The 18,331-nt window shown below is 49.6% G+C and overlaps 1 long non-coding RNA gene across 1 annotated transcript in view; it reads right to left on the reverse strand.

Moving 5' to 3' along the window:
* LOC141083569 (uncharacterized) overlaps positions 1 to 11,908 on the reverse strand; it is a 98,196-nt gene extending 86,288 nt beyond the window's left edge. Inside the window, exons 1-2 of the long non-coding RNA XR_012230751.1 lie at positions 9,539 to 11,908; positions 3,245 to 3,325 (exon numbers count right to left, since the gene is read on the reverse strand). This is a non-coding gene — a long non-coding RNA (uncharacterized lncRNA). The remainder of the gene's footprint in view (positions 1 to 3,244; positions 3,326 to 9,538) is intronic.
* Between the last annotated feature and the right edge of the window lie 6,423 nt (positions 11,909 to 18,331).

Raw genomic sequence — 18,331 nt, forward strand, 5'->3', positions numbered from 1 at the left:
ACAAATTTACACATCATAACAAGGAAAAATGTTAAAATTTCGTATCTCTGAACACATCACTGACATTGTTTCTTCCACTAGTGGGAATCGCTCGATGTCATTTGCATCTAAGCACTTTATTAATCATCATCATCATAGAGACACAGCGTTTCTTCAGGTTTTTGGCATTGAGAGACTGAATATACAGACAAGAGGAGGAGATAATAGAAGACGGCTCATGATGCGTGAAGCATACTGGATATTTTGTCTTAATACCTGTTATCCTAACGGTCTGAATGCAAGAAAGGAGACAATGTTCCATTACTAGATCTGTTTGTATATTCTATAAGGAAAAAGGAGTTTTTTTCTTTTTTTTCTTTCATCTTTACTCACTTATTGTATTTAATATGCATTTTTCCTTGTTATGATGTGTAAATTTGTATGCATTTGTATTGATGTCTTTTGTGATTTTATGTGATTCACTAATTATTCACCATGTGATTGCTGCACCGTGTTCATTGGTTGCAGCAAGTATTTAATCACGCTATTCTCAGCATTGAGCAGCTTTGAGAAAGAACAGTGTTCTGTTCGAAACGCGTAGCCTTATCTCACACCATGTGAGCTGCTGTCTATTTTTTCATGTTGCTTTAGCTACAATAAATTGGAATTTTTTTTGGAAGCTGGAAAATCCTTCTTTCATCTCTTCATTATTATCCATGACGAATCTATGGCTTCCGTGCTTCCCCGCTCCACAGGCTATTAAGGAAAGCTTGTGTTTTTTTTTTCTTCTTTGGCACAATGCAGTGGCCCACTGTGACGCGGGCCGCGGCCCATCTTAAGGCTTGGGTCTCCTGTAGTAGCACTTGAGTATAGCTCATGTGCGGCAGAGGTACACCTTCTAACAACCCATTTCATAAAAATGGTTGAGGAACAATAAATACTTATCAATAGAAAAAAGGCTCTGTTAGTGTATAACCACTGAAAACATAAGTAAGGCTAGTTTCACACTAGCGTTTCTGCCTGCAGCGCATGGCGCCGCTAAGCCCCGCCCCCTGCCGCGCCCCCTCCGGTCATCTCCGCCTAGTGTCGCACAGCGCTGCATGCGATCTGCACACCCTATCTTTAGCATAGGGTGCGTTAGTAGGATTTTGCTTGCGCTGCGCCCTTTTGACGGTGCACCGATGCGCGCTGAACGCACCATGTTGCATTTTGGTGCGCTCGGAGCACCGTCAAAAGGGCGCAGCGCACTCAAAATCCTACTAGCGCACGGCCAGCGCACCCTATGCTAAAGATAGGGTGTGCAGATCACATGCAGCGCTGTGCGACACTAGGCGGAGATGACGGAAGGGGGCGGGGCTTAGCGGCGCCGTGTGCTGCGGGCAGAAACGCTAGTGTGAAACTAGCCTTAGTGCTCAATTAACAAATGTATTTCTCTCATTTGCTTCATATCAGCGTGTCAGCCAGGGGTCCACAGCATACCATAAATTGATATCAGCACAAGTCCTGCCATGCTGCCTGCAGGCCCAGCTCTCTGAACCCTCGGCACGCTATACCACCACCGTCACTACATGGTAATACTATAATAATTTTACTAAATTATCGCTAGTGGTTGTAGTAGTGCCTATACAACCAGCTGATATCTCAGCCCCATATTTTCAGCGCTGTGATATATATATATACAGTATATATTTATAAAAAAAAAAAATTAAGAGACCACCACATCAAATCCCGGTCATGGCCGGCCCATTCTCCAGACCTGATCCCCATTGAAAACCTCTGGAATGTAATCAAGAGGAAGATGGATAGTCACAAGCCATCAAACAAAGAAGAACTGCTTACACTATTGTACCAGGAGTGACATAAGGTCACCCAAAAGCAGAGTGAGAGACTGGTGGACAGCAGCCAAGACACATGAAAGCTGTGATTAACAATCATGGCTATTCCACAAAATATTGATTTCTGAACTCTTCCTGAGTTAAAACATTAATATTGTTGTTTCTAAATGATTATGAGCTTGGATTTCTTTGCATTATTTGAGGTCTGCAAGCACTGAATTATTTTTTCTAGTTTTGACCATTTCTCATTTTCAGAAAAAAAATACAAAATTTATTGCTTGGAAATTCAGAGACATGTTGTCAGTAGTTTAAAGAATAAGGCTGTGTGCACACGTACCTTTTTTTGAGTTTTCGTGGTGTTTCTTAGTGCGCGATTTTGCCGTGAAAACGCAAAAAAAAAAGCATCCCATGCAATCCTATGGCATTCTGCACATGCTGTGCTAATGCTGCGTATTTTTCTGCGGCGGAATGGCATTGCGGAAAAATACGCAGCATGCTCATTCTTTGTGCAGAATCGCGGGAATTCCGCACACATAGGAATGCATTGTTCCACTTACTTTCCGCATGTGGCTAAGGCCATCATTCGCAAAGTAAGCGGAAAATGTGCGGATGGTACCCAGGGTGTGGAGGAGAGGAGATTCTCCTCCAGGCTCCGGGTACCATATCCCTGTAAAAATACAAATGAAAATAAAAAATGGTGAAATTCTCACCTTCCGGAGTCACTCGCAGCGTCACCAGGTCTCAGCGATGCTCCCGGCAAGTCAAGTTCCCAGCGATGCCTTGCGACAATGACCTTACTGTAGCAGTCTCGCAAGACTGCGACGTCATCAAAGGTCATTGTCGCAAGGCATCACTGGGAACTGGACTTGCCGGGAGCATCGCTGAGACCTGGTGACGTTGCGTGGGACTCCGGAAGGTGAGAAAAACACCATTTTTTTTATTATTTTTAACTTTATATCTTTTTAATACTGATGCTGCATAGGCAGCCTGAATAGTAAGAAGTCGGTCAAACTTGTCAAACACTATGTTTGACGAGTGTGACCAACCTGTCAATCAGTTTTCCAAGCGAAGCTACAGATCGCTTGGAGAACGCTAGTTAAAACGCGGGAAATACACATGCGGAATTCTAGCGTATTTCCCACGGCAGGGAGTTGCGGAATTCCCGCAGAAATTTCCGCAGCAATTCCGCAACGTGTGCACATTGCCTAAAACAGCAATTTACATTTTACTCAAAAATATACCTATAAAGAGAAAAATCAGACAAACTGAACATTTTAAAGTGGTCTTTTGATTTTTGCCAGAGCTGTATATACTGTATATATATGCTTTACAATCAGCTATAGTGTCCTATGCGCTACAGTACCGAAGCACCCTCAGGGATAGCACCCAGTTGTCAAATAGGGATAATATTGGGCTTGGACACCACTTACCACAGGGCGCAGGCACTAGGCAGCAGGGACTGGCGTAGGAGTGGGACTCAGACTGGCCTGTGGGCTGTGGCACACTGTAACCTAGAGGGTCACATCCACATTACAGAGGGTCACATTCATATTACAGAGGTTCAAATCCACATTGCAGAGGATCACATCCACATTATAGAGAACATCTGGGCAAAGTGCGACCCGGGGGCCACATCTGTGTGTGAAACAGCTGACACGATGAAATGACGTCATCGCGCCAGCTGTTTACTCCGGAGAGTCCGCGCACCGGAGGCAGGAAGAGAAGCACACTGACAGGGAACGGGACGAGGTGAGTATGTGGTGGTTTTTTTCCTTATGTGTAAGGGCCATTTTGGTGGGCATGGGGAGGCTATGGGGGTGACGACATGGTGGTGCACACCTGGAGTGGGTGACGACATGGTGCTGCACACCTGGAGTGAGTGACGACATGGTGCTGCACACCTGGGGTGGGTGACGACATGGTGCTGCACACCTGGGGTGGGTGACGACATGGTGCTGCACACCTGGAGTGGGTGACGACATGGTGCTGCACACCTGGGGTGGGTGACGACATGGTGCTGCACACCTGGAGTGGGTGACGACATGGTGCTGCACACCTGGAGTGGGTGACGACATGGTGCTGCACACCTGGAGTGGGTGACGACATGGTGCTGCACACCTGGAGTGGGTGACGACATGGTGCTGCACACCTGGGGTGGGTGACGACATGGTGCTGCACACCTGGGGTGGGTGACGACATGGTGCTGCACACCTGGAGTGGGTGACGTCATGGTGCTGCACACCTGGGATGGGTGACGACATGGTGCTGCACACCTGGTGTGGGTGACGACATGGTGCTGCACACCTGGAGTGGGTGACGATATGGTGCTGCACACCTGGGGTGGGTGACGACATGGTGCTGCACACCTGGGGTGGGTGACGACATGGTGCTGCACACCTGGGGTGGGTGACGACATGGTGCTGCACACCTCGGGTGACATGAGGGGGTGATATGGTGCTGCTGCACATGTCGTATATGGGGAGGCTATGTGGGCCTCATGCAGTATATGGGGAGGCTGTGTGGCGCTCATGCAGTATATAGGGAGGCTGTTTGGGCCTCATGCAGTATATAGCGAGGCTGTGGGCTCCTCATGCAGTATATAGAGAGGCTGTGGGCTCCTCATGCAGTATATAGAGAGGCTGTGGGCTCCTCATGCAGTATATAGGGAGGCTGTGTGGCGCTCATGCAGTATATAGGGAGGCTGGGTGGCGCTCATGCAGTATATAGGGAGGCTATGTGGGTCTCATGCAGTTTATGGGGAGGCTGTGTGGGGCTCATGCTGTGTATAGGGAGGCTGTGTGGGTTTCATGGAGTATATGGGGAGGCTGTGTGGCGCTCATGCAGTATATGGGGTGGCTGTGTGGGTTTCATGGAGTATATGGGGAGGCTGTGTGGGGCTCATGCAGTATATGGGGAGGCTGTGTGGGGCTCATGCAGTATATGGGGAGGCTATGTGGGGATCATGCTGTGTATAGGGAGGCTGTGTGGGGCTCATGCTGTATATAGGGAGGCTGTGTGGGCCTCATGCAGTATATAGGGAGGCTGTGCGGGGTTCATGCAGTATATAGGGAGGCAGTGTGTGTCTCATGCAGTATATGGAGAGGCTGTGGGCTCCTCATACACTATATAGAGAGGCTGTGTGGGCCTCATGCAGTATATGGGGAGGCTGTGTGGTGCTCATGCAGTATATAGGGAGGCTGTGGGGGCCTCATGCAGTATATAGAGAGGCTGTGAGCTCCTCATGCAGTATATAGAGAGGCTGTGTGGCGCTCATGCAGTATATGGGGAGGCTGTGTGGGTCTCATGCAGTATATGGGGAGGCTGTGTGGGGCTCATGCAGTATATGGGGAGGCTGTGTTGGGCTCATGCAGTATATGGGGAGGCTATGTGGGGCTCATGCTGTGTATAGGGAGGCTGTGTGGGGTTCATGCTGTATATAGGTAGGCTGTGTGGGCCTCATGCAGTATATAGGGAGGCTGTGCGGGGTTCATGCAGTATATAGGGAGGCTGTGTGGGCCTCATGCAGTATATGGGGAGGCTGTGTGGCGCTCATGCAGTATATAGGGAGGCTGTGGGGGCCTCAAGCAGTATATAGGGAGGCTGTGGGCTCCTCATGCAGTATATAGAGAGGCTGTGAGCTCCTCATGCAGTATATAGAGATGCTGTGTGGCGCTCATGCAGTATATGGGGAGGCTGTGTGGGTCTCATGCAGTATATGGGGAGGCTGTGTGGGGCTCATGCAGTGTATAGGGAGGATGTGTGGGGCTCATGCACAGTATATGGGGAGGCTGTGTGGGGCTCATGCAGTATATGGGGAGGCTGTGTGGGGCTCATGCAGTATATGGGGAGGCTGTGTGGGGCTCATGCAGTATATGGGGAGGCTGTGTGGGCTCATGCAGTATATAGGGAGGCTGCGTGGGTCTCATGCAGTATATGGGGACGCTGTGTGGGTCTCATGCAGTATATGGGGAGGCTGTGTGGGTCTCATGCAGTATATGGGGAGGCTGTGTGGGGCTCATGCTGTATATAGGGAGGCTGTGTGGGTCTCATGCAGTATATAGGGAGGCAGTGTGGGGCTCAAGCAGTATATGGGGAGGTTGTGTGGGGCTCATGCAGTATATGGGGAGGCTGTTGTTTTGGGCTCATGCAGTATATGGGGAGGCTGTGTGGGGATCAAGCAGTATATGGGGAGGCTGTGTGGGGCTCATGCTGTGTATAGGGAGGCTGTGTGGGGCTCATGCAGTATATGGGGAGGCTGTGTGGCGCTCATGCAGTATATGGGGAGGCTGTTTGGGTCTCATGCAGTATATGGGGAGGCTGTGTGGGTCTCATACAGTATATGGGGAGGCAGTCTGGGGCTCATGCAGTATATGGGGAGGCTGTGTGGGGCTCATGCTGTGTATAGGGAGGCTGTGTGGGGCTCATGAAGCATATGGGGAGGCTGTGTGGGGCTCATGCAGTATATAGGGAGGCTGTGTGGGGCTCATGCTGTATATAGGGAGGCTGTGTGGGGCTCATGCAGCATATGGGGAGGCTGGGTCTCATGCAGTATATAGGGAGGCTGTGTGGGGCTCATGTTGTATATAGGGAGGATGTGTGGGCCTCATGCAGTATATAGGGAGGCTGTGCGGGGCTCATGCAGTATATAGGGAGGCTGTGAGGGGCTCATGCAGTATATGGGAAGGCTGTGTGGGGCTCATGCAGTATATGGGGAGGCTGTGTGGGGCTCATGCAGTATATGGGGAGGCTGTGTGGGGCTCAAGCAGTATATGGGGAGGCTGTGTGGGGCTCATGCTGTGTATAGGGAGGCTGTGTGGGGATCATGCAGTATATGGGGAGGCTGTGTGGCGCTCATGCAGTATATGGGGAGGCTGTTTGGGTCTCATGCAGTATATGGGGAGGCTGTGTGGGTCTCATACAGTATATGGGGAGGCTGTGTGGGGCTCATGCAGTACAAGGGGAGGCTGTGTGGGGCTCATGCAGTATATGGGGAGGCTGTGTGGGGCTCATGCAGTATATGGGGAGGCTGTGTGGGGCTCATGCAGTATATGGGGAGGCTGTGTGGGGCTCATGCAGTATATGGGGAGGCTGTGTGGGCTCATGCAGTATATAGGGAGGCTGCGTGGGTCTCATGCAGTATATGGGGACGCTGTGTGGGTCTCATGCAGTATATGGGGAGGCTGTGTGGGTCTCATGCAGTATATGGGGAGGCTGTGTGGGGCTCATGCTGTATATAGGGAGGCTGTGTGGGTCTCATGCAGTATATAGGGAGGCAGTGTGGGGCTCAAGCAGTATATGGGGAGGTTGTGTGGGGCTCATGCAGTATATGGGGAGGCTGTTGTTTTGGGCTCATGCAGTATATGGGGAGGCTGTGTGGGGATCAAGCAGTATATGGGGAGGCTGTGTGGGGCTCATGCTGTGTATAGGGAGGCTGTGTGGGGCTCATGCAGTATATGGGGAGGCTGTGTGGCGCTCATGCAGTATATGGGGAGGCTGTTTGGGTCTCATGCAGTATATGGGGAGGCTGTGTGGGTCTCATACAGTATATGGGGAGGCAGTCTGGGGCTCATGCAGTATATGGGGAGGCTGTGTGGGGCTCATGCTGTGTATAGGGAGGCTGTGTGGGGCTCATGAAGCATATGGGGAGGCTGTGTGGGGCTCATGCAGTATATAGGGAGGCTGTGTGGGTCTCATGCAGTATATGGGGAGGCTGTGTGGGTCTCATACAGTATATGGGAGGCTGTGTGGGGCTCATGCAGTACAAGGGGAGGCTGTGTGGGGCTCATGCAGTATATGGGGAGGCTGTGTGGGGCTCATGCAGTATATGGGGAGGCTGTGTGGGGCTCATGCAGTATATGGGGAGGCTGTGTGGGGCTCATGCAGTATATGAGGAGGCTGTGTGGGTCTCATGCTGTGTATAGGGAGGCTGTGTGGGGCTCATGCAGTATAGGGGGAGGCTGTGTGGGGCTCATGCAGTATATGGGGAGGCTGTGTGGGGCTCATGCAGTATATGGGGAGGCTGTGTGGGGTTCATGCTGTGTATAGGGACGTTGTGAGGGTCTCATGCAGTATATGGGGAGGCTGTGTGGCGCTCATGCAGTATATGGGGAGGCTGTGTGGCGCTCATGCAGTATATGGGGAGGCTGTGTGGGGCTCATGTAGTATATGGGAAGGCTGTGTGGGGCTCATGCAGTATATTGGGAGGCTGTGTGGGTCTCATTCAGTATATGGGGAGGCTGTGTGGGGCTCATGCAGTATATGGGGAGGCTGTGTGGGGCTCATGCCGTATATGGGGAGGCTGTGTGGGGCTCATGCAGTATATGGGGAGGCTGTGTGGGGCTCATGATGTGTATAGGGAGGCTGTGTGGGGCTCATGCAGTATATGGGGAGGCTGTGTGGGGCTCATGCAGTATATGGGGAGGCTGTGTGGGGCTCATGCAGTATATAAGGAGGCTGTGTGGGGCTCATGCAGTATATGTTGAGGCTGTGTGGGGCTCATGCTGTGTATAGGGAGGCTGTGTGGGTCTCATGCAGTATATGGGGACGCTGTGTGGAGCTCATGCAGTATATGGGGAGGCTGTGTGTCGCTCATGCAGTATATGGGGAGGCTGTGTGGGGCTCATGCTGTATATAGGGAGGCTGTGTGGGGCTCATGCCGCATATAAGGGGCTGTTGGGGGCGCTCATGCAATATACTGAAAGGGCTGTGCTCGGGTTCAAACGATATATAGGGGGGTGTCGGCATTCTTAATTCTGCTAAATATACAATTCTAATACACTTAAAATTAATAAAATTATCAATAATATAATAATTATAAAATATCAATATTAATATTGAGAAGAATTAATTTTGGCCTATTGTTTTGGCCCTCCATGACAGTCATGGTCTTTCATGTGGCTTCTCAGGAAAATTAATTGCCCATCCCTGTTATAGAGGGTCACATCCACATTACAGTGGGTCACATCCACAATACAGAGGGTCACATCCACTTTATAGAGGGTCACATCCACAATATAGAGGGTCACATCCACATTGTAGAGTCACATCCACATTGTAAAGGGTCACATGTGGATGTGGTCCTCTAAAATGTGAATGTGGCCCCCAAAATGTGGATATGACCCTCTAAAATGTGGATGTGACTCTCTGTAATGGGGATGTGACCCTCTGTAATGGGGATGTGACCCTCTAAAATGTGGAGAGAGAAAGAACAAAGAGAAAGTAAGAACAGAGAAAGAGAGGAAAGAAAGAACAGAGACAAAGAAAGAGGGGAAAGAACGAGAACAGTGAGAGAAAGGAAGAACAGAGAGAGAAAGAAAGATTAGAGAAAGAAAGAAAAAGGGGAAAGAAAGCACAGAGCGAAAGAAAGAACAGATAGAGAAAGGAAGAGAAGAACAGAGAGAAAGAAAGAACAGAGAAAGAAAGGAAGAGAAGAAAGAAATAACAGAGAGAAAGAAAGAACAGAGAGAAAGAAAAAAAAGAAAGATTAGAGAGAAAGAACAGAGAGAAAGAAACAGAGAGAAAGAAACAGAGAGAAAGAAAGATTAGACAGAGAAAGAAAGACTAGACAGAGAAAGAGGGGAAAGAAAGAACAGAGAGAAAGAAAGAACAAAGAGAGAAAGAAAAAAAGAAAGATTAGAGAGAGAAAGAAAGAACAGAGAAAAAGAAACAGAGAAAAAGATTCTATAAAGATACTATAGCAGCCCGGCCTCCATTGTAGTGCCCACCTGAGCCTCCCGGTGCAGGACACATCATGATCCGCTCACATGGCCGGCATTCCTGATTCCAAGACGATCCCGCTGTCCGCGCTGTCAGAGAACACAGTGATGGATCTGAAGCATTCCCTGAAGTGCCTCTATGGTTCCGCCACAATCTCCTCCCAAAATTACCTAATTTCCTGTCAGCTTCTAGCACGTCATTTCCAGTGGAACGTCACGTGCAAATTTTAAAGCGCTCCTCGGGGCTCCGCCTTGTACTCCTGTGTCCGTGGGAAAAGTAAGCTCCCAGCCGGGGCAGACTCTCTCTCAAAATCGGGACTGTCCAACTGGATCTGGGACAGTTGGGAGGTATAAATGCTCCCCACCATACACCTTGTACATGCATGGCTCCGCACACCTCATACACACAAGGTTCCGCTTTCTATGGTTCGCACACACACGGCTCCACTCAGTACACACATGGCTTCGCTCCGTAAACCTCATACACATGCGTGTTATGAGCTCATTTTCTCCTTCACCTCTGATGTCCGATGAACTCCCTCTGCTGGTGAAGGGAGGTAGTAAAAATGATCTGGATGGGAGAGACCTGTCTTCAGATCAGGTGGAGTGTGATTGGACATCCGGAATCTCTGAGTGGATATAAGGCTGCCGACGCCCTGCTGGGTTGCTGGTGATACTTCTCTGCTCAGAGCTCTGGCCTCCAGTTTATTCCAATCTTCTAAGAGCTAAGCTTGCTCTTCTGTTGTTTCATGAGATTTTGTCTGGTTTACTTAGTGCCTGTGTTCAGCCAGCCCTGGCTAGGACTGGCTGGACTCCATTTTTGTCTCTGATCAATTGCTCTTTTTTTTGCTCTGTTTGCAGAATATACCTGAGGGCTGATATAGGTATTTGGAAGTCTAGTGACTGCAGGGCCTTTTTTCTATCAGACGTGTTGGCATTATTTTTGGTAGGGTGTTTGCGTGATTGCAGACAGCAGCTTTTCTGTCCTGTCCTATCTAGTTAGTAAGTGCCCCATCGTTTGCTCAGCCTGTCTTTCTATCTGTGTTTGTGTTTTCTTCTGTTTTCACCGTCAATACATGTTGGGGGCTGCCTATTGCTTTGGGGTCTGCTCTGGGGCAGTTTAGATTTCCCCTTCCTTCTTTAGGTTTATTTAGCTCTCCGGCTGTGATCGAGGGGTCTAGGACCACCGTAGGAACCCCCCACGGCTACTGTTAGTTGTGGTGTATAGGATCAGGGGTCTGCAATCCACTAGCTACCAACCTCTCAGTTTTCTGGACTCAGCTTGTATTTTTGTTTTCCTCCTCCGGTGACTCAATCATAACAGAATCACAAGCCAAACTGCACATTCTAGGGTACTCAATAGCAGGAAAGAATTGTAAAAAAAAAAAAAAGTGTCATAATTTTTTTTGTATATTTTTTCCTCTTTTTCTCTGGGGCCGTAGGAGGAATTTTTCTTAATGGAGATTAAGCAATTGTCTGATCGTGTGGAGCAGCTGACTGCTGAAGTGCAGGGAATTTCCACCTATCTTTCTCATTCACACACTGCTGAACCAAAGATTCCTACTCCTGATGTGTTTTTTGGGGATCGGACTAAATTTTTGAATTTTAAGAATAATTGTAAATTATTTTTTGCCTTGAAGCCTAACTCATCAGGGAGCTCTGCGCAGCAGGTTAAAATGGTCATCTCTTTGCTGCGCAGCGATTCCCAGGATTGGGCGTTTTCTTTGACACCTGATGATCCTATTCTGGCTAATGTGGATGCATGTTTTCAAGCCTTGGGGTTGTTGTATGATGAACCTAATGCTATTTATCAAGCTGAGAAAGCCCTGTTGGCATTGAGCCAGGGTCAGGATTCTGCAGAGTTATACTGTCAAAAATTCCGAAAGTGGGCGGTCCTTACTACCTTGAATGATGGTGCCTTGGCAGCTCTCTTTCGGAGGGGTTTGTCAGAAACCGTAAAGGATACTATGGTGGGATTTCCTGTTCCCTCTGGTCTTGACGATTCTATGTCATTAGCCATTCAGGTTGATCGGCGTCTGCGTGAACGTAGAGGTACACGAGAAATGTTGCCTGTTTAACAAATGTCTGAACCTATGCAATGTGATAGTTTTTTCTAGGGCGCAACGTCAGGAGTTCAGAAGGCGTAATAAGCTGTGTTTTTTCTGTGGAGATGCCTCTCATATGATTTCTGTCTGCCCTAAACGAGAAAAACGTTTTGCACACACATTTGCTGTGGGTGGTGTTCAACCTAAGTTTCTTCTGGCAATTACTCTGATCTGCTCACTGTCCACATTTTCCGCCAAGGCTTTTGTGGATTCGGGAGCGGCTCTGAACCTGATGGACTTGGATTTTGCTAAACGTTGTGGGTTTCCTATGACACTTCTGCGGACGCCTATCCCTTTGAGGGGTATTGATGCTACTCCTTTGGCGAAAAATAAACCTCAGTTTTGGACTCAGGTGGTAATGCGGGTCGCCCCAGACCATCAGGAGAATTGCAGATTTTTGCATAATTTGCATGATACCATTGTTCTGGGATTTCCCTGGTTGCAAATTAATAATCCAGTTTTGGATTGGAAATCTGTGTCTGTGGTGAGTTGGGGTTGTCGGTGTGCTATTGGTGACGCTCCTGTCTTCTCCACCTCTCCCCAGTCGCATAATGTTCCTGACTATTTGGCTGATTTTTATGATGTATTTAGTGAGAATAAGTCTGCGTCGTTACCTCCTCATAGGAGTTATGACTGTGCAATTGAGTTGAGCCCTGGGTGTAAATTTCCCAAGGGTCGACTTTTCAATTTATCTGTACCCGAGCACGAGGCTATGCGATCTTATGTTAAGGAGTCGTTGGAGAAGGGTCATATTAGACCATCCTCTTCACCCTTGGGTGCTGGTTTTTTTTTCGTGGCCAAGAAATATGGTTCATTAAGGCCTTGTATTGACTATCGTTCCCTCAACAAAATTACTGTTAAATATCAGTATCCGTTACCCCTGATATCTGATCTATTCTCCAGAGTTAAAGGTGCTTGCTGGTTTACCAAGCTTGACCTCAGGGGGGCGTATAATCTTATTCGCATTAAGCAGGAGGATGAATGGAAGACGGCGTTTAATACTCCGGAGGGACATTTTGAGTACCTGGTGATGCCTTTTTGGGCTCACTAATGCCCCTTCTGTCTTCCAGTGCTTCATGAATGATATTTTCCGGGACTTTGTGGATACATTTCTGATCATCTATCTGGATGATATTTTGATCTTTTCCAGGGATTGGGACTCTCATGTGGAACATGTTCGTACTGTGTTTCGGATTTTGAGGGAGAATTACCTGTATGTTAAGGGATCGAAATGCCTTTTTGGAGTACAGAGGATTTCATTTTTGGGGTTTATTTTGTCTCCGTCAACTATTGAAATGGACCCGGCCAAGGTACAGGCCATTTATGATTGGGTTCAACCCACTTCTTTGAAGGCCCTCCAGAAGTTTTTGGGTTTTGCTAATTTTTATCGCAAATTTATAGCTAATTTTTCTGGTATTGCCAAACCATTGACTGATTTGACTAAGAAGGGTGCTGATGTACTGAATTGGTCTCCAGAGACTGTTTCTTCCTTTCAAGAGCTGAAGCGGAGGTTCACTTCTGCTCCGGTTTTGCGGCAACATGATGTCTCACTCCCGTTTCAGGTAGAGGTGGACGCTTCTGAGATTGGTGCAGGAGCTGTTTTGTCCCAAAAGGATCCTGTGACATCTAAAATGAATCCCTGTGCTTTCTTTTCCCGAAAGTTCTCCCCATCTGAACGCAACTATGATGTGGGGAATCGGGAACTGTTAGCCATGAAATGGGCATTTGAGGAGTGGAGACATTGGTAGGAGGGAGCTAAACATCAAGTCGTGGTCCTTACTGACCACAAAAATGTGATTTATCTTGAGTCGGCCAAACGCTTGAATCCTAGACAGGCTAGGTGGGCCTTGTTTTTCACACGTTTTGATTTTGTGGTCTCTTTTCTTCCGGGCACTAAGAATGTCAAGGCAGACTCCCTCTCTAGGAGTTTCTTTGCTGACTCTCCTATTGTGACCAAGCCTGCTACCATCTTAGGTGAGGGGGTAGTTCTTTCTGCCATCTCGCCCGATTTGAGACGTGCTCTGGAAGAGTTTCAGGAGGACAAACCTGAGCGTTGTACCATTGGAAAATTGTATGTTCCTGACCAGTGGAGGAAGAGAGTGATGTCTGAAGTTCATTGCTCCGCATTGGCTGGTCATCCGGGTATTTTTGGTACTAGAGATTTGGTGAGTCGGTCTTTTTGGTGGCCCGCCTTGTCTCATGATGTCAGGAATTTTGTGCAGTCCTGCGGGACTTGCTCCCGGTTGAAACCTTGCTCTCGTTCTCGTGGGTTGTTGATGCCTTTGCCGGTGCCCAGGAGGCCATGGACCCATATTTCTATGGATTTTATTTCTGATATGCCTGTCTCTCAGAGAATGACTGTTATTTGGGTGATTTGCGATAGACTCTCTAAGATGGTCCATCTTGTACCACTCCCTAAGTTGCCATCTTCCTCAGAGTTGGTGCCCATGTTTTTGCAGCAAGTGGTTCGCTTGCATGGGATTCCTGAGAATATTGTGTCTGACAGAGGAGTTCAGTTTGTTTCTAGATTTTGGAGGACTTCTTGTTCCAAGCTGGGAATTCAGTTGTCCTTCTCCTCTGCGTTTCACCCTCAGACCAATGGGCAGACGAAGAGAACAAACCAGACTTTGGAGTCTTATTTCTGCTGATCAGGACGATTGGGTTTCATTTTTGCCCTTGGCCGAATTTGCTTTAAATAATAGAGCTAGTTCTGCCACTTTGATGTCACCTTTTTTTTGTAACTTTGGGTTTCATCCTCGATTTTCTTCAGGGCAGGTGGAGCCTTCTGCCTGCCCAGGTGTTGACACTGTGGTGGAGAGAATGCACCAGATCTGGGACCAAGTGGTGGATAAGTTGTCTCTCTCCCAGGAAAAGGCCCAGCGGTTTTCCAACCGGCATAGGACCATTGGTCCCCGGTTTAAGGTGGGTGATATGGTTTGGTTGTCATCAAAGAATATCTCTATGAAGGTGGCTTCTCCAAAGTTTAAACCTAGATTTATTGGACCTTACAAGATTTTGGAGATTCTTAATCCGGTCTCTTTTCGATTGTCTCTTCCTGTTACATTTAAGATCCATAACGTGTTTCATAAGTCTCTGTTGAAGAGGTTTGTTGAGCCAGTGGCTCCTGTGGTGGCACCTCCTGACCCTGTATTGGTTGATGGTAATATGGAATACGAGGTTGAGAAGATACTGGATTCTCGTGTGGCTAGACAGAGACTCCAGTATTTGGTTAAGTGGAAGGGTTATGGCCAGGAGGATAATTCTTGGGTCTCTGCATCCGATATTCATGCCGAAAGATTGGTTCGTGCTTTTCATTGGGCCTATCCTGATTGCCCTGGTGGCGTGGATGAGGGTTCGGTGACCCCTCCTCAAGGGGGTACTGTTATGAGCTCATTTTCTCCTTCACCTCTGATGTCCGATGAACTCCCTCTGCTGGTGAAGGGAGGTAGTAAAAATGATCTGGATGAGAGAGACCTGTCATCAGATCAGGTGGAGTGTGATTGGACATCCGGAATCTCTGAGTGGATATAAGGCTGCCGACGCCCTGCTGGGTTGCTGGTGATACTTCTCTGCTCAGAGCTCTGGCCTCCAGTTTATTCCAGTCTTCTAAGAGCTAAGTTTGCTCTTCTGTTGTTTCATGAGATTTTGTCTGGTTTACTTAGTGCCTGTGTTCAGCCAGCCCTGGCTAGGACTGACTGGACTCCATTTTTGTCTCTGATCAATTGCTCTTTTTTTTTGCTGTGTTTGCAGAATATACCTGAGGGCTGATATAGGTATTTGGAAGTCTAGTGACTTCAGGGCCTTTTTTCTATCAGACGTGTTGGCATTATTTTTGGTAGGGTTTTTGCGTGATTGCAGACAGCAGCTTTTCTGTCCTGTCCTATCTAGTTAGTAAGGGCCCCATCGTTTGCTCAGCCTGTCTTTCTATCTATGTTTGTGTTTTCTTCTGTTTTCACTGTCAATACATGTTGGGGGCTGCCTATTGCTTTGGGGTCTGCTCTGGGGCAGTTTAGATTTCCCCTTTCTTTCTTTAGGTTTATTTAGCTCTCCGGCTGTGATCGAGGGGTCTAGGACCACCGTAGGAACCCCCCACGGCTACTGTTAGTTGTGGTGCATAGGATCAGGGGTCTGCAATCCGCTAGCTACCAACCTCTCAGTTTTCTGGACTTAGCTTGTATTTTTGTTTTCCTCCTCCGGTGACTCAATAACACATGCGGCTCTGCTCAGTAAACCTTGTACACATGCGGCCACGCTCTGTACACACACGGCTCCACCCTGTACACACACAGCTCTGCTCCGCACACCCTGTGCACACATAGCTCCACTACGTACACACACAGCTCTGCTCCGCACACATATGGCTCAGTTCCGTACACCCCAGTACACGCACGGCTCCACTCCGTACACCCCGTACACACGCGGCTCCACTACGTACACACACAGCTCTGCAGACACACGGCTCCGCTCCGTACACCCTGTGCGCACACGGCTCCACTCCGTACACACCGTACATACTCGGCTCAGCTCCGTACACACAGGGCTCCGCTCAATACACTTCGTACAAACGCGGCTCCGCTCTGTACACACATGGCTCCGCTCCGTACACCCTGTGCACACACGGCTCCGCTCCGTACACGCCGTACATACGCGGCTCAGCTCCGCACACACCGGGCTCCGCTCCGTACACCTCGTACACACGCGGCTCCGCTCCGTACACCTCGTACACACGCGGCCCCGCTCCGTACACCTCGTACACACGCGGCCCCGCTTCGTACACCTCGTACACACGCGGCCCCGCTTCGTACACCTCGTACACACGCGGCCCCGCTCCGTACACCTCGTACACACGCGGCCCCGCTCCGTACACCTCGTACACACGCGGCCCCGCTCCGTACACCTCGTACACACGCGGCCCCGCTCCGTACACCTCGTACACACGCGGCTCCGCTCCGTACACCTCGTACACACGCGGCTCCGCTCCGTACACCTCGTACACACGCGGCCCCGCTCCGTACACCTCGTACACACGCGGCCCCGCTCCGTACACCTCGTACACACGCGGCCCCGCTCCGTACACCTCGTACACACGCGGCCCCGCTCCGTACACCTCGTACACACGCGGCCCCGCTCCGTACACCTCGTACACACGCGGCTCCGCTCCGTACACCTCGTACACACGCGGCTCCGCTCCGTACACCTCGTACACACGCGGCTCCGCTCCGTACACCTCGTACACACACGGCTCCGCTCCGTACACCTCGTACACACGCGGCCCCGCACCGTACACCTCGTACACACGCGGCTCCGCTCCGTACACCTCGTACACACGCGGCCCCGCACCGTACACCTCGTACACACGCGGCTCCGCTCCGTCCACCTCGTACACACGCGGCTCCGCTCCGTCCACCTCGTACACACGCGGCTCCGCTCCGTCCACCTCGTACACACGCGGCTCCGCTCCGTCCACCTCGTACACACGCGGCTCCGCTCCGTACACCTCGTACACACGCGGCTCTGCTCCGTACACCTCGTACACACGCGGCTCTGCTACATCCACACTGTAAACCCCTCCTGACCCCACTCTTCCTCATACAAATCACTGTTCACCCAGCTTTCCCCTATACAAATTATTATACACCTACAAATACCGCCACTCCATGACAAGACCACCCAGGGCTGGGCTGGGGGGCAGAGAGGCATTTGCCCCCCCACGAGGCCGGTTAATTAGCACCAGACAGGGCCTCGCCGCTTGCTCGCCAGCCCCGCAGCCACAGCGTGTACATACATGACAGAAAACAACATGGCCGCGGCAGTGGAGCGGAGAGTGAGCGGCCAACCACACACAGAGCAGACACAGCGCGGAGCGGGCGGGCGGGGCTCAGTCACGGCACTAACTGCAGGCTGAGACCGCGTTGCCGTGGCAGCCGGCGGCGCGCTGGGATTGGGGCAATGGCATAGCTCAAATGCTCAAATCTCTTCTGTGTGCACAGGACCTGTGATGAGGTCACAGGAGGGGAGGAGTCAGGGGTCACATGATCAGGGGCCTCAGTGTAACTGTATGCAGGACTCTACTGTGCTGGTTGTCATTGTGCTGTATGAGGGGAAGTGGTGTATGTGTGAGGTAGGTACTGCTTTGTATGGAGGAAAGCTGGGTGGACACTGGTTTTATGGAGGAAAGCTGAGTGGATACCAATTTGTATGGGGGAAAGCTGGGTGGATACTGTTTTGTATGAAGGAAAGCTGCGTGAATACTGATCTGTAAGGGGGAAACTGCTTTACATTGTATTTGTTCTGGGGGGAAAGCTGGGTGAATAGTGATTTGTATGGCAAAAAGTTGGTGCATACTTATCTGTATGGTGGAAAACTGAGTGGATACTGATTTGTATGGGAAAAGCTGGGTGGATACTGTTTTGTATGTAGGAAAGCTGAGTGGATACCAATTTGTATGCGGGAAATTGGGTGGATACTGATTTGTATGGAGGAAAGCTGAGTGAATACTAATTTGTAGGGGGGAAACTGCCTTACATTGTCTTTGTTCTGGGGGGAAAGCTGGGTGAATAGTGATTTGTATGGCGGAAAGTTGGGTGCATACTGATGTCTATGGGGGAAAGCTGGGTGGATATTGATTTGTATGGAGGAAAGCTGAGTGGATACTTATATGTATTGGGGAAAGCTCAGTGGATACTGTTTTGTATGT

Source organism: Dendrobates tinctorius, unplaced genomic scaffold (genome assembly GCF_039654945.1).
Source record: "Dendrobates tinctorius isolate UK_male_01 unplaced genomic scaffold, ASM3965494v1 ptg000020l, whole genome shotgun sequence".
NCBI lineage: Eukaryota > Metazoa > Chordata > Amphibia > Anura > Dendrobatidae > Dendrobates > Dendrobates tinctorius.